The sequence below is a fragment of the Coenobita brevimanus genome, chromosome 5 (genome assembly GCF_032717465.1).
Source record: "Coenobita brevimanus isolate Jiangsu-jjx chromosome 5, ASM3271746v2, whole genome shotgun sequence".
In the NCBI taxonomy this organism is placed as follows: domain Eukaryota; kingdom Metazoa; phylum Arthropoda; class Malacostraca; order Decapoda; family Coenobitidae; genus Coenobita; species Coenobita brevimanus.
The window spans coordinates 22,791,096-22,806,856 of NC_136958.1; positions in this window are offsets into that span (position 1 = coordinate 22,791,096).

The following is a 15,761-nucleotide window of genomic DNA, read 5'->3' on the forward strand; positions in this document are numbered from 1 at the left end:
CTCCATCCCAGTGTCTCTGCCAACACGTACGAATTGCATACCGCAAGTAAGGTGCTACATCAGAAATAAGAAGGAGGTAGTTGGTTGGGGGCTGTTGAGAAGACACAGCTTAGTTAATGTATCTGCCCTCTCATTGCCCACCACAGTAACATGTGAGGAACCTGACAGAAGTCCACATGCGGCCACGACAGCCAAGAAGAGAAAGCCACTCTACAACTGATTAAACCAATGGATGGGATGCATTAAAAGTCTCCAGTGTGGAAAGAGCACTACAGGAGTCACTAAAAATCACAAAAACTGACTGGGGGAGAGTAAAACTGATTTTGAGAGCATGAAAAATCGCAGTCAGTTCAGCCGTATACACTGAAGGAACACCAGAAAGGCTACCATCCCTACTAATGGAAGGGAAGACAACACCAAAGCTAACTCCAGTATCAGTCTTAGACACGTCAGTATAGACGGGGACAGAACCCTCATGAGTGGTGGCATATTCTAAAAAGAGAGAGAGGGGCACCTGAGAGGGAAGTAAGCCAGTTTAGCCGACAATGGACCTACAAAATGTTACACGAGGTAGTAGCCAAATACCCACCCTTGAGATCCGATGTGGACAAACTGCCAGTCTTGGAACACAGAGGGCTAACGTAACAGACCGAACCCTGTAACCAAAGGACTTTGGCAAACTAGGACGGATGGCTTAAACAGAAGACTGGGAATCTTGGGAGATTATGGTACAAGAAATTGAGTCTGGACTGCGGTAGAGATGATATCGACATCTCATCATCAATGACTGGTGTCACAAATCCAAGGGAAGTACACCAGCATCCACCAACAAACTTGAAACCGGGGATGACCTGAATGCCCCGTTTGCCAGACATACAACAGCATGATGCACAGAATTTAACAACCGGAGACTGGCATCTGTTGCAGAGAGTAAATCTCACACTTATATTCAAGTTTAGGAAGAATAAGAAACCTACTGCATGCAAAAGAAGGTGGGTCTGACGGTCAGCACCCCAAGAGGTATGAGCCAAAACCTTCAAAAGACTCAAAGCTTTATGACAAGCCACCTTAACAGAACGAATATGAGGAACTCAGGTTAGTCGTCTGTCAAACAGAAGACCCAGAAACTGTGTCTCTTCCACAAAGGATATTCTCTGACCATAGAGATACAAGTCAGGGTCTGGGTGAGCCCCCTGAAGATGACAAAAATGCATAGCCATTGTCTTTGATAAAGAAAAACAGAAGCCAGGAGACTGCCCAGTCGATTTTCTATTAACAGCCACCTGCAACTTCCTCTCTATCAAAGACATTCTAGATGCAGCGAAGGAAATTGAGAGATCATCAACATATAGTGAGCCTCTTACACCATCAGGAAGGACATTATACTGTTGATGGACACAGCAAAGTGAGTAACATTAAGAATATTCCCTTGTGGTACTCCATCTTCTGGTGTACGGGCATTAGCAAGCACCCCTCCCACTCGTACCCATAAAAAACGATTCGATAAAAACTGCTGAATAAAAATAGTCAAGTGCCCATGAAAACGAAATTCATGAAGAGAAAGTAAAATGCCATGATGCCAGACAGTGTCATATGCCTTCTCCAGATTGAAGAAGAACTTGACATGACGTTGGTTAGTGGAGAAAGCCTCACAGACAGAAGATTCCAAGGACATTTGTGCATGAGATGTAGATAGCATTTTTCAAAAACTATGCTGGGCAAGGGATAAGAAGTCACCTTTCTCCAAAAACCACACAAGCCTAACATTGACTTTCTTTTCCAGAACTTTACACATACAAGGTATCAGAGAAATAGGCCGATAATTCATCGCATGTAGGTGGTCCTTACCTGGTTTGGGGATGGGGTTAACCACAGCAAAACCCCAGCAAGCCGGAATCTCATTAGAACACCAGATCTTATTAAGTAATGAAAACAAAAACGAAGGGGACTCATCAGACAGGTGAAGTAAAAAGGCATAAGGAGTATCATCACAACCAGGAGAGGAATCACGGCAATGCAACAGAGCCTCCTAGAGTTCAGAAACAGACAATGGAACATTGTAAGACTCTCCCCCAGAAGAGGCAAAACTGAGACCATGAGACTCTAGGTGCCTACGGTGGCAGGCTGAAGGCATATCTGCAACCTTCTGTGACACACTGGCAAAATGATCAACAAACAACTCTGCAACAGCGAAAGGATCAGCCACAGTTCCACATGCTGCAGATAAAACAGGAGGGGAGGGAACAGTAAACATTCCTAAAATTTTCTTACCCGGTTGCACACCTGAGTGCTGGAAGTCCTTGAACTGATGGAAGAAACATAACCCTTCTAGGATGAACACCTGGCAGCCTTAAAGCCCGACTTATATGAGCTCGTGCCCTTTGATAAGCCACCAAATACTGAGGATCCCCATGGTGATGACGAAGGTGAGAGAATGCGACTCGTTTGGTTCTCACTGCTTAACTGCACTCAGAGTTCTACCAAGTAACCGGATATTTAGGAAAATGACCCCTCATTCTTGGAATAGATAAGAGGGCTGTTGGGTGCAACAAGTCATTTACATATGACACTGCCTCAGTAGGACAGCGAAACTCATTGACAGAAAGGGAAGCAGAACTAAATTCCATGAAAAGTGGCCAGTAAGCCATATCCAGAAGCCAGTGAGGAAGATGTGGCTGAGCAGTTAAGAGTAATGGAAAATGGTCGCTGCTGTAAAGGTCTGGCAACACATCCCAGCTAAAATCTAAAACATCATCAGCTGACCATAAGGACAAATCAGTTGCAGTAAAAGCTCCAGTCTGGCTGTGGAAATGTCATTTTATCAGAGCTGAAAATTCCCAGTGCCTAATCTTCCACTACAGAAGCCAGCATGACACCCCGAGGGTTGGCCTTATTGTTTCCCGATAGTAGATGGTGACCATTCATATCTCCTAGGAGCAGAAAGGGAGAAGGAAGGCCACAAATAATGCATTCCAGATCTGCCTTTTCAACAGCAGCACTAGGAGGAAGATAAAGACTGCATACTGTATACTGCCAACGTAAAAACATCCGGACAGCAACAGACTTCAGGGGAGTGGAGATGTCCAGATGACTGTACAGAATAATCTGGCGAAGGAAGATGGCAGCACCTCCATGACGACCTTGGCCCGGCACAGGATCAGAATAAAAGGCATGGTAGCCAGAAGGACCAGAAGGAACAGCATCACCTACCATGGTCTCCTGGATGCACATGCACAGAGGGGTATTTTGAGAAACAAAATGACACAGTTCCTCATAGTTAGCTTGTAAACCCCGACAATTCTACTGGATGGTGAAACCCATAGTGAAGGGATAATGATTAAGTGCGGGACTATAAACCTGACAAGTGAGCTATTTGGATTGATGCTTATGAAGGCCATTCGGAGGAGCCTGTCCAGCACCAGAAACCTGCACCCTCTGTTGAACATCCAAAGGCAAACGTGAGGACGAGGAAGTAAGTTTTACAACACTTCTTTTTGGAGTGGGCTTACCAGTCTGTTTGGAAGGCGGCTTAGAGGTTGTCTTTGGAGATCAAGGACGGCCAGTTCCCCCACCAGAAGCCCCAGAAGTGGAAGTAGAGTCCACATGAGTCGAATCATTTGAGGACATCATATGCTTCAGATCTGAAGCACTAACCAGTTGTCCAACAACATCCTCAGGTGGGGACCAGACCAGAGGTGAACCATTAACTTCAGCTGCCACCTGGCTAGATCCCTCAGCCTGCATGGCAGAGGGAACAGGAGAGGGGTCAACATAAGGGTCGACAATAGAGACCTTAGGTGGCCAATCTTCAGGCTCGGAGGAGTCTGACGAACAACGGTGACGTTTGCCAGGTACACATGGAGCCTCGGTCATACTGGGTAAGACAGGAGAAGGAATCTGGTCAATGAGGACATCTGCCACCATCACAGAAATGTGCAAGCTGTCAGCCACTGAAGTTGAAGTAGTGGTTGGGCAAACATCATTCTCACAAACAGTACTAACCATGGGGACAGCATCCTATAAATCATGAGTTGGAGAAGTGGGCACTGGAATGGGCTGAGGAAGTCATGAGAAAAAAAATTACTCTTTTGCATTGGTTGAAAGTATTGTGTGGAACACAGGAAATTTCTGACCAGAAACTAAGGTCAAACCCATCAATAGCGAGCTCTCTTCAGGTGAAGACACTGCAATGAGGATGCTTCCATTATCCTGAGATGATATTCTTGGTTTTTTCCACATGCTGAAACGATGGCACGGTGCAATTCAAATGTGTCAGTATCCAGCACTGATCCACTTGTGGAGGATTTGGGTACTAGATGTTTTGCATAGGTCTCAGGCTTCATGTCTCCTGAGCTTAACCCCTTAAGTGCTAATCTCATCGATCGGGCTTTTTGCACAATTTCTTAAGAGGATGAGCAACACCAATTGTACAACATCCACAAAAAACTGGCGGCAGCTGGCTCCACCCCAGCTGTGACGTAGATGGCTTCTAACCAATCAGAACTAGGTGTTGGACACACCGGAGGGGGGACCCAGGCCCATAACCAGGCAGTGGCGGGTGTACCCCCCACCTCCCTCTCCCCACGTGCTTCTACTCCACTACCTTGTTACTACCCTACCTCCCACCTTTCTTACCACCACAACAACCCCTCCCACCCCCTCCTCATGCATCCCCCCCTCCCATGTGGATCCCCCCCACATCCCCCTCCCCAGTCAACTGGGGGGAGGGTATTTCCCCCCTCCATGTCCCTGTACTCCACGTTGGCCCTTCCTTTGTGTCTTGTGGTGGTCTCCTCCCATCCCTCCATCCCCGCACCCCCTAGCACCTTCCCGGCCTCGAATATTTTTAGTATTTTTTACGCTTTATGGCACGTGTTTTTGAATTATTACCTGTAATTTCTGCATACAGATATCCACACCATAATTACTTTAGCTGTCTTTAGTTGAAACCCACTTGAAAAAGACATTTTATTTTATGCCGATGTATGGAAGCATGTTGGAGCCTTCAGAACGAAACGAAACGAAACGAAAACTAGATTTGACAGCTCGGAGGGGAGGGGAGGGGGAAGGGGAGGTTAGGCGAGGGGAGGAGAGGGAAGGAGAGGAGAGAGGAGGGGAGGGAAGGGAAGGGGATGGAGGGGACTGGAGGTTTGAAGAGGGGAGAGAAGGGGAGGATAAATTTTACTATTTATTATATTTTTATTGCGGGGTTCATGACCTATTTCCCTTGCTAGATTTGACAGCTCGGCGGGGAGGGAAGGGGGAAGAGGAAAGGGGAGGGGAGGTTAGGCGAGGGGAAGTGAAGGGAAGGGTAGGGGATGGAGGGGATTCGAGGTATGAGGAGAGGAGGGAAGGATAATTTATATTTATCATATTTATTTGTGGGGGTTGTTACTATTTTATTTTTTTCTAAGCACATTACAATGGTTTATAACATCTATACACACCAAAAAAAATTGATTTTGGTGATTTTTGTACGTATTGTTGCGAAGAAAACAGGTGCGAGCGGTGTATTTTCTTTCTCGCCGGGGCCGCGACGGGTAACTATTATAAATTTTGACGGGCCATAGCTCGGTAACTATTGGGTCTAGGAGGGTGGGGTTTGCGTTTTTAGGTGTGTAAATTCAAGCTCTATAAATCGGGCATAAAACTTTTAAACTTTGAGGAAGTCGAAAAATTGGCCTGTTTTTGCATCCTGGGGAACAGTCGAGGCTGAAGAATTGCGTACCCTAGGGGTTAAGCAAAGAGCTGGACCAACCCGACATGGCTTCCTCCTAGTCCCAGTTGAATGCTGGGGCAGAGGAGGAAAGTCACCAGGGGCCTGGAAAGGTTCCAGAGTGGCGATAAGGGTGGTGCAGTTCGAAGAACATCCGGGGACAGAAGCTGTCTCTTTAACAACATTTTTATGAAAAGACTCCATATAGCAATCATGCAAACTTCATTCCTCCACTCCTCCACCCACCATGGAACCCAACAAGAGGAGCTCATATGCCAGGGACAACACCAGTGGTTACCCCAGAGGTAGAGGGAGAGTATATGCGGATGATCACTGGGGGACCTGGGCAAGAGTGACTCCAGGGCAATAGGAGCCACCAGGCCCCCCAGTGCCCACTTGACCCTAGCCAACACACGAGCAGCCAATGGACCTCGTCGGGCCATATGAGGCCGCCCGTCTAACCAGAATAATGGCCCAAAGAGGTGTATTGCTAGCTGCAGGGCGCATCATTCAGCATCGCTCAACCCCCAGGACTCCCGTCTCCCAGCATTACTGGACGCCATACACAGCAAACACGTGGGGAGGCAACAGTCCCACCCTAGACGGCAAATGGGCAGCGACTTACATCACCAGCAGGCCTCCTCCACCAGTGATGTAGAGGGTGCTTGGTCCATGAGGCAAACAGATCCTGAACCCTGCAAAAGTATGCATGCCTACAGAGTAGGTGGCACTGCCAGCCATGCTTCAAGCCCCACCACCACGTCAAGGTGACCTCCCCCTCAGCGGCTTGTGAATACAAAGAGTACTAAGACATTCAATAGTGGGCTTTATGTATGCTCTTGGTCAGTGATTGCTTCGTGGCATTTTGTGCGGCATTATGATTTTAAGGATAGCCTTATTTAGATTTCACGGAATAAATTTTTCGAAATGTTCTATAGCGTATGTTTTACATTATGAAATTAGGACTCACAAGCAAGCCTACTTCTGGTTTAATCCTAACCTAACCTAATCTAATGCATCCTTCATATAACACTTCGTTAAAATGAATCCATGAAATCTAAATCCAGCTATCTGTAAAATCACAATGCCACAATTTGTGTCCCCATGATGACCCTTTCCGGTAATTAACTTATAGGTCGTTCACTGGGTTCACACTTAGTCCAGGTTTTCATCCGTTTGCAGCTAATTTCACAGAGCTCAATGACAGAAAAAGACAATAATTTGCATCTACATTCTTTCCGTAGCACTTATTCGTGACCAGTGTTGATGTACTGTTGTAACTCAGCATTCAAGACGGAGGGATGGCAATTTTTGTCCAATGCAAAGCGATCATAATATAACACATTATGGAGGGATGGCAGTTTTAAGCCAAGGTAAAGCAAACAAATTATAACACATAAGCATGTCAATGGTTAGTTACACTTTGACGGGATCAACCCACCATCAGCTTATTTCCTTTAGTGGGCCTGACCAATTTCCTTCATGAGCCTATTTTCCATTATTGCCCTACTTTCCCGAAGGACCAGTTTTCCCTATGGATCTGTTTTCCTCCCTACAATAAACTTTCAGCTCATCGACCTATTTTCCATCCACGGACCTATTTCCCCTCACTGACCCATTTAGCCTCATCGAACCATTTCCCTTCATGGACCTATTTCCCCTCAGGGACCCGTTTTACTAATATGGCCTACTTTCAGACCATAGACCCATTTTCAGCTCATGGACCTATTTTCAGCAAATGGACTTATTTTCAGCTCATGGACCTATTTTCAGCTCATTCAGCTCATGGACCTATTTTCAGTAAATGGACGTATTTTCAGCTCATGGACCTATTTTCAGTAAATGGACCTACTTTCAGCTCATGGGCCGAATTCCACTCGTGAAGCTATTTCCCACAATGGATCTATGTTCCCTCACTAGCATTTTTTCCCCATGGACCGTTTTTTTCCAGCAGATCTAATTCTCATAGGACCTATATTCTCCCCTGGATCTATTTCTCGTAGGACCTATATTCTCCCCTGGATCTAATTCTCATAGGACCTATATTCTCCCCTGGATCTAATTCTCATAGGACCTATATTCTCCCCTGGATCTGATTCTCATAGGACCTATATTCTCCCCTGGATCTAATTCTCATAGGACCTATATTCTCCCCTGGATCTATTTCTCGTAGGACCTATATTCTTCCCTGGATCTAATTCTCATAGGACCTATATTCTCCCCTGGATCTAATTCTCATAGGACCTATATTCTTCCTTGGATCTCATTTCTGTCATGGATGTGTTATTTCCTTTCATTTGCCTATATTCCTCATGAACCTATTTTCCCCATAGGCAATCCTTCATTGCCCCACTTTCCTCAGAGACCTAGTTTCCATAGACCTGTTTTCAGCTCATGAGGTAATACTTTTTCCTCAAAGAGTCCTAGTCTCCCATTGACCAACTTTCCCCCTGGAACCTATTTGTACCCACTGGACCAGTGTTTCAACTTTGTCCAATTTTTCAGTAAGGGTCAGTTCCCAAAGTGACCTCTATTCCCACGTGGACCTACTCCCAACAGGGACCTGTATATCCACATTTACCTGATTAAGCGATGGACCTATTATCCCCATTTCCACCTGGTGTAGCTTTGTCTCTACAATAGCAGCAACAGCAGCAGTACTAGTAGTCAATCAGTCAATCAATCAAGCAGTGTTTATTTCGCATTATATACAGTTAATATTCACAGGCACAGAATGATCCACAGGTATACATGGCGAGTGATGAGAAAGCAGGATGGTGAACTGAATGAGCGGAAGGCAATGATTGATTATGTTTGTGTGGATGAAAGGATGAGAAGGTGTGTGATGGATGCAAGAGTATATAGAGGTTGGGGGAGTGGACTTTCTGACCACCACTTGGTGGCGATCGGAATCAAAGTCCAAACAAAATGAAGAAATAGAAGAAGGGAAAGACAGGAGGAAGTAGTTTTTAAAAGAAGGGTAGAAAAGTTACAAGAAGATGGAAAAAAAGCAGAATATAAGAGGAAAGTGGAGGAACGATTGGGTAAATATAGATTGGAGCAGATGGGGGACATGGAATGTGTGTGTAAGATATTCACAGAAGAAATCTGTGCAGCATGTGAGGTGGTGTGTGGGATGAAGAGAAGACGAAAGGGCATGCAGGGAACAGCATAGTGGACTGAAGAGTGAGAGAGGCTGTGGCACAAAAGAAGAAAGCATAGAGTGAGTGGATGAGAAACAGGGGCATGGAAGAAGTTGAGAGACGGAAGACAGAGTTATATGTAGAGAGAAAGAGAGAGGTGAAAAGATTAGTAAGAGAGTAAGAAGAGAGTGGATGAGGGATATGGAAGGAATTTGAGTGTAAAGTGGAGAGAATGTAAGGAAATGTTCTGGAAAGAAGTAAAGAGAGTTAGACAGGGTGCCAAAGAAGTTAGTTGGGGAGTGAAAGATAAAAATGGTAGATTACTGGTAGAGTAGGAAGTAAAAGTGAGCAGATGGAGAGAACACTTCAATGAACTGTTGAACATAGAGAATAAAAGTAATGCAAGTATAAGTGGCTAGGGAATGGCTGAGAGAAGGCGGGATGTAAGAAGAGAGGAAGAAATCAGTAGGATGGAAGTTCTGGAAGCAATGAGGAAAGTTAAAATGGGGAAAGTCTCAGGAATTGATGAAATGTGTGGTGAAAAGCTGAAGCATGGGGGAGAGATAGTAGTAGAATGGATGTAGATGATTTGCAGATTGGCCTGAGAGGAAGGTGGAGTCCTGAAGGATTGGAAGTCAGGTATAATTGTTCCCCTGTTTAAACGAAAGGGGAAAAAAAGAAGTGTTTAGTAATCATAGGGGCATTTGCCTTCTTAGTGTAATAGGAAATGTATATGGTAGGATGCTAATGGACAGAATTAGGGAAATAACAGAGGAATTAGTTGGAGAAGAACAGGAAGGTTCTAGGAAGGGAAGATGTTGTGTAGATCAGATATTCTTAGGTCCTTAGTGGAAAAGTTTCTAGAGAAGGGAAAGAAGTTGTATGCAGCGTTCATGGATTTAGAGAAAGCATATGACAAGGTGTATAGACAAGGATTGTGGAAAGTATTAAGCAAATATGGAGATGATGAGAAGTTGTTGAAGACCGTGAAGAGTATGTATGAGGGTGCTAAGGCTCCAGTGCGTATGGATGGTGAAAGGGAATTTTTCTATTCGATGGTTGGACTGAAACAAGAATGTGTCATGTCTCCATGGTTGTTCAATCTGTAAATGGATGGGGTTATAACAGAGATACAAGGTAGGGCAATGGATGTTGAAGCAGCCCTAGTGAGAGAGGTCAGTGTTTGGAAACTCCCTGTACTGTTGTTTGCAGATGATACTGTGTTGTTAAGTGAAGACGAAGGGGAGCTGCAAGGCTTGATGGATGAGTTTGGGTGAGTGTGTAAGAAACGGAATCTAAAGGTGAATGTAAGGAAGAGTAAAGTTATGGTCTTAGAGAGAAGTAAAGTTAGTGAATGTACAGTGAGACTGGATGGGGAGGAAATGGAGATTGTGAGTATGTTTTACTTGGGTAGTGTGATGAGAAAGAATGGAATTTTAGAGGGTGAAGTGCTTGAAAGGGTGCATCAGGGAAGAAAGGTTGCTGGTTCCTTGAAAGCAGTGATAAGAAACAGGGAAGTGAGCATGGACGTGAAAAAGATACTACATGACAGTATTGTGTTACCAACTGTAACGTATGGAAGTGAAGCTTGGACGTTGCTGAAGGGACAGAAGTCGAGAGTGAGAGCAGTGGAAATGAGTTATTTGACAGGAGCATGTGGAGTCACATGGAGAGACAGGCTGACAAATGAGGAAATGAAGGAGCGGTGTGGTGTGGATGTGGATGTGATAGGAAGCATTAGGAGAAACACATTAAGGTGGTTTGGCCATATGGAGAGGATGGAGAGTGAGAGACTCAGGAGAGTGTATGTGAGTGAGGTGGACGGGGGGAGAGGGAGGAAGGAGGCCTTGGATGAGATGGAGGGATGGAGTGAAGAAGTATATGAGAGAGGCGTGTGTGTGCTGGGAGCAGGGCAGTGTAATGGCTGGGGACAGAGCGACATGGAGGCGATTTGTTTGTGGCCACCCCTTACGGGATTAAGGCGTCTGGCTATAGATAGATAGAACATTCACTTATCGTATAGTGATTAAAAAATAAAGCTGAGATAAACTGAATAAGTAAATGGTTGAAATTATTTAGTCATTTTTCTAAGTGTTCATCTTAAATGTCAGGCTCAACTTGCCTAGCCCCGGGCTCATACGCTCCTCATGGGGTAACACAGGACTGGATGATGGATGGATGGATGTACAAAAATGCAGAATTAAATGCAACATAAGACATCAGTATGGTGGCATGCATGCATGAATGTTTTAAGTAAACTATATATCTATATACCTAGGCTGCTTCCCACAAGGAAAGGGAGGTAGCCGAGACAGGACGACACACTCCTCATTTACTCATCCATTCAAACACATTCATTTGCATCTTAGCCCCAAAGGGGAGAACAGACAGATCCTCACCGCACCACACCGCACAAGGGTCAACTGCGCAATGCAATCAGTGACATCCGCAGCAGGGCCCAACAACAGAGCTGGTTTACCCCTGCCACATCATAACAGACCCATCCCCTTACCCGCACCTGACCTGACTAGCTGATCAGACCAAATGCGGGAGAATATCCCCTCAGGGCTGCGTCATCACTTATTCATTCACAATTTCTCTCCATTTATTTCTGTCACGCACAGCCACTCTTCCTTGATCAACAGACATCCCTCTCGCATCCAGCGCTCTCTTCACACTGTCTATCCATCCTATTCGTGGTCTTCCTCTCAGCCTTATACCTCTCACATCAGATCTAGTTATCTTTTTCACCAATCGCTCATTATCCATTCTCTCCATATGCCCAAACCATCGCAACACCCTCTGCTCAACTCTACCAGCCATCTCCCGAACAACTCCAGTTCTTCTTCGCACTTCATCATTTCTCACTCGATCCATACACGTCACTCCACACATACTCCTCAGACACCTCATCTCCATTACATTCAAACTTTTCCTCTCTGTTATACCCATATTCCAAGTTTCAGCCCCATATAACGCAGCCGGTACTACAACACCCTCATACAGCCTTCTCTTTACATTCATTCTAAGCAAACGACATCTAAACACTTTTTTCATTCCTCCCAGCATCTTTCCTACTTCATTTATTCTAAACTTCACTTCTGCATCTATTCTTCCATTCACAGCAACATGTGACCCTAAATATTTAAAACACTCTACCTCCTCAAGCAACTCACCATTCAAAGCTATATTCATCCCCCTACCATCTACCAACCTCGTACACTTCATCACTTTACTGTTATTCTCATTTATTTTCAATTTCCTCATTTCACACATCCAAACTCCTCTACCAACTGTCTCAATCTCTTCTCTGAATCAGCCACCAGTGCAGTATCATCTGCAAACAGCAGCTGCTTCAGATTCCACTCTCCACCATCAACATTCACCAGACTCAGACCTCCACCTAACACTCTTGCATTCACCTCCCTTGCAACACCATCCATGTAAATATTAAACAACCAAGGCGACATCACACATCCCTGTCGCAGCCCCACTCTCACGAGAAACCAATCACTCACAGCATTTCCCACTCTTACACACGCTTTACTATATACATAAAAACTTTTCACCCTTTTTAGTAACCTACCATCAAGTCCATACAATCTTAAAACAGTCCACAAAGCCTCCCTATCAATTCTATCATATGCTTTCTCTAAATCCATGAATGCCCAAAACACATCCTTGCCTTTCGCTAAATACTTTTCACACACTTGTCTCACAGCAAACAGCTGACCCACGCATCCCCTCCCTTTCCTAAAGCCACACTGCTCATCACCAATCACTCCCTCTGTACCCTCTCTCTCATAATTAACACTCTACCATAAACCTTACCTACAACACTCAACAGACTTGTACCCCTAAAGCTAGTACAATCATACTTATCACCCCTCCCTTTATACAACGAGACCACACAAGCACTTGCCCAGTCAACTGGCAACATACCTTTCACAAAGCACACATTCAACAATCTTACTAACCAGTTAACAAGAGTCACTCCACCACCCTTCAGGCATTCCACAGCACACCCATCCATACCTGCAGCTTTCCCTGTTTTCATCTCCTTTACTGCCTTCTCCACTTCCTCCTTTAAGTTTAAGTAAACACCTCATAACAAACGGCATTGCACTTTGCCTTTGTGTAATGTTACTTAATAGCAGACAGAGTTGTTAGGTGTATGACTGCCTCTGTAGATGGGCAGAAGGCAGAGGCAGTAAGTCACTCGGTCAACCTTCAATAATCCAGGTGTATGAGTATTAGCGATAAAATATGATGATTTAGAGAACGGGAATACAGAGTTACACCAAGCACATTATAAAATTCACGTTATATTGATTAAAACTGTGTTGGATGCTCATAATAATCATTTAGTATACAGAGTGACGAAGAAAAATATCCTACAGTCGATATGTTTCGTACAGCTGATGCTTATACACTCATAGAACTGAGTTTTATAAGAAAACAGCATGAAAACAGCCAAACAAATAATACTAATCATAACAACAACAACAATAACATTCATCATCATCATCATTATCAAGATCTTCATCCGGACCTCCTTTCCCATTCCAGGGCAGGGTGAGGAGTAGCAACGTTAAGGCAGTCCATGTTTGCCCACTCCAATGGGCCACTTTTCCATTCACTCATCATTCAAGCCCCCGGAATCTTTGCTCTAGCTGATGCGACAAAAATTTTCAGATATTCCGTAGCTTCACAAAAACGTATCCAATAGTGTTAATTCGAACGTTATCACGTTAAAAAAGGGTGCCAAATCCCTCGTCATGAACTTCTTCTCACAACATTCATCCAGCCAGCTCAGTCTCTTGTTAGTTCCGTAGTCACACCAACTTTCATACCTCTCCTCCTCACACACTCATCCACCATATCCCTCCACCTTCTCATTGGCCTACCTCACCTCCTCCCTCCCTGAAATTCGCTTTGATATACCTTTTTTACCACTCTATTATCAATTTTCTTCGCATGACCATACCATCTCGGTACACTCTCTTCAGTTCTGGTGTCCACCGACTTCCTCACCACATCTTTCACGAATTACATTATTTCGAATCCTATCCACTCTCTGCTCTCCACGTACACTCTTCAGCAATCCTATCTTCATTGCTCTCACTCTTGGCTTTTCATTTTCATGCCACACTATAGTCTGACACCCATATATATATATATATATATATATATATATATATATATATATATATATATATATATATAAAATGCAAGAAAGAAGGAACCAAAGGCCAGGAGTCCGCAAACTGTTCCTTAAAAAAAAAAAAAAAAAATACAAAGCAGAGCCAAAGTCAAGATCCGTTAATTTCGAGATGCCTGGACACACTGCGTTTGAAAGACTGGAGATCATAGGAAGTAGCAAATACAGACAGAGGAAGACAGTTCCAGAGATGACCTGTAGCATAAATGAAGGACTGTGAGTAACGGTTAACTCCTGCATTTGAGAGTTGGACAGAAAAGGGATGAGAGTTTGTTGCTAGACAGGTGCTACACGCCCGTCGTAGAGGTGGAGGGATGCAGGCTGACCGTTCAGAGGAGCAGTGACCACTGAAGAAGCGATAGAAAAGAGATAAAGATGCAACAGTGCGGCTAAGAGACAAAGGTTGAAGGAAGCCAGTAAGAGAAGGAGAGTTAATGAGACGAAGAGCCTTTAACTCCACGCTATTGAGAACAGCTATATATATGTGGGGAGTTGGCACTATAACTCCTTCATGTAAGCCTCGCACAGCTGCAACAATCAAGCCACTATTTCTAATCAAGGCCTTCATAGCACCAGCAACTTTCCTTCCTTGCATCACTCTACTTTCCACTTTCTCTGCACACTTTAATTTTTTCTGTCAATATACCCAGATATTTAAAGTCTCTCACCAATTCCAGTCTCTCTCCATTCATCGTAACATCACACTGGGAGTCACCTTCCCTCTCATTTACCATCACTTTACTCTTTTCTACGTATTGTCTCAAGGCACAACACGACGCTCGCAGACATCAGCAAAACTCTGCACTAGTCTACCAAGTTCTTGTGCGGTATTTGCAAGTAGCAATGCATTATCAGCATACAACAAATTTGAGATATTCCATTCATCACCATTCATTACTAATACCATCTCTTTCTCCATTACACTTGTTTTTACTTCTCTTATCACCCCATCCATATATGTACTGAACAACCATGGAGACATCATCACACAACCTTGTTGCATGCCCACATTGACCGTGAAACAATCACTTTCTTGCCCATTTGCCCTTACACATGCCTCACTACTATCATAAAAACTCTTGATGGCACGTGACAGCTTACCATCTACACCGCACATGCGCTAAACCTTCCACAATCCTCTTCTGTCTACTTTGTCGTGTGCTTTTTGCAAACCCATAAATGCCATAAACACCTTATAGTCCTTCTCACAAGCCGTCTCCACTATCTGTCTCACTGCAAACATTTGATCCACACATCCTCTGCCACTCCTAAAGCCACCCTGTTAATCACTCACTAGGACTTATGATAACTCTCTTACTTTCTCAACACTTTTCTTCCATATACCTTCCCTACAAGAATCGGTAAACTTATGCCACGATAATTCATCCATTCACTTTGCTCACTTATTTTTTTTTTTTTGGACAGTGGTACAATCACAACATTTTTCCACTCTGCTGGCACAGTTTCACTCATCCATGCCTTCTCACATATCTCCAATAAGCCCTTCATTCCGCTCTCTGTACTACGCTTTATCATATATGCATACACCTGATCATCCCCATCTGCTTTCCCATTTTTCAGCCGCATCTGTGCGAGTGTCACGTTTCCTGGCACTGTATTCCTCCTCTGCACCCCTCCCCAAACCAATCATGTTCACAGCCGCTCCTCTCTCTATATTCCT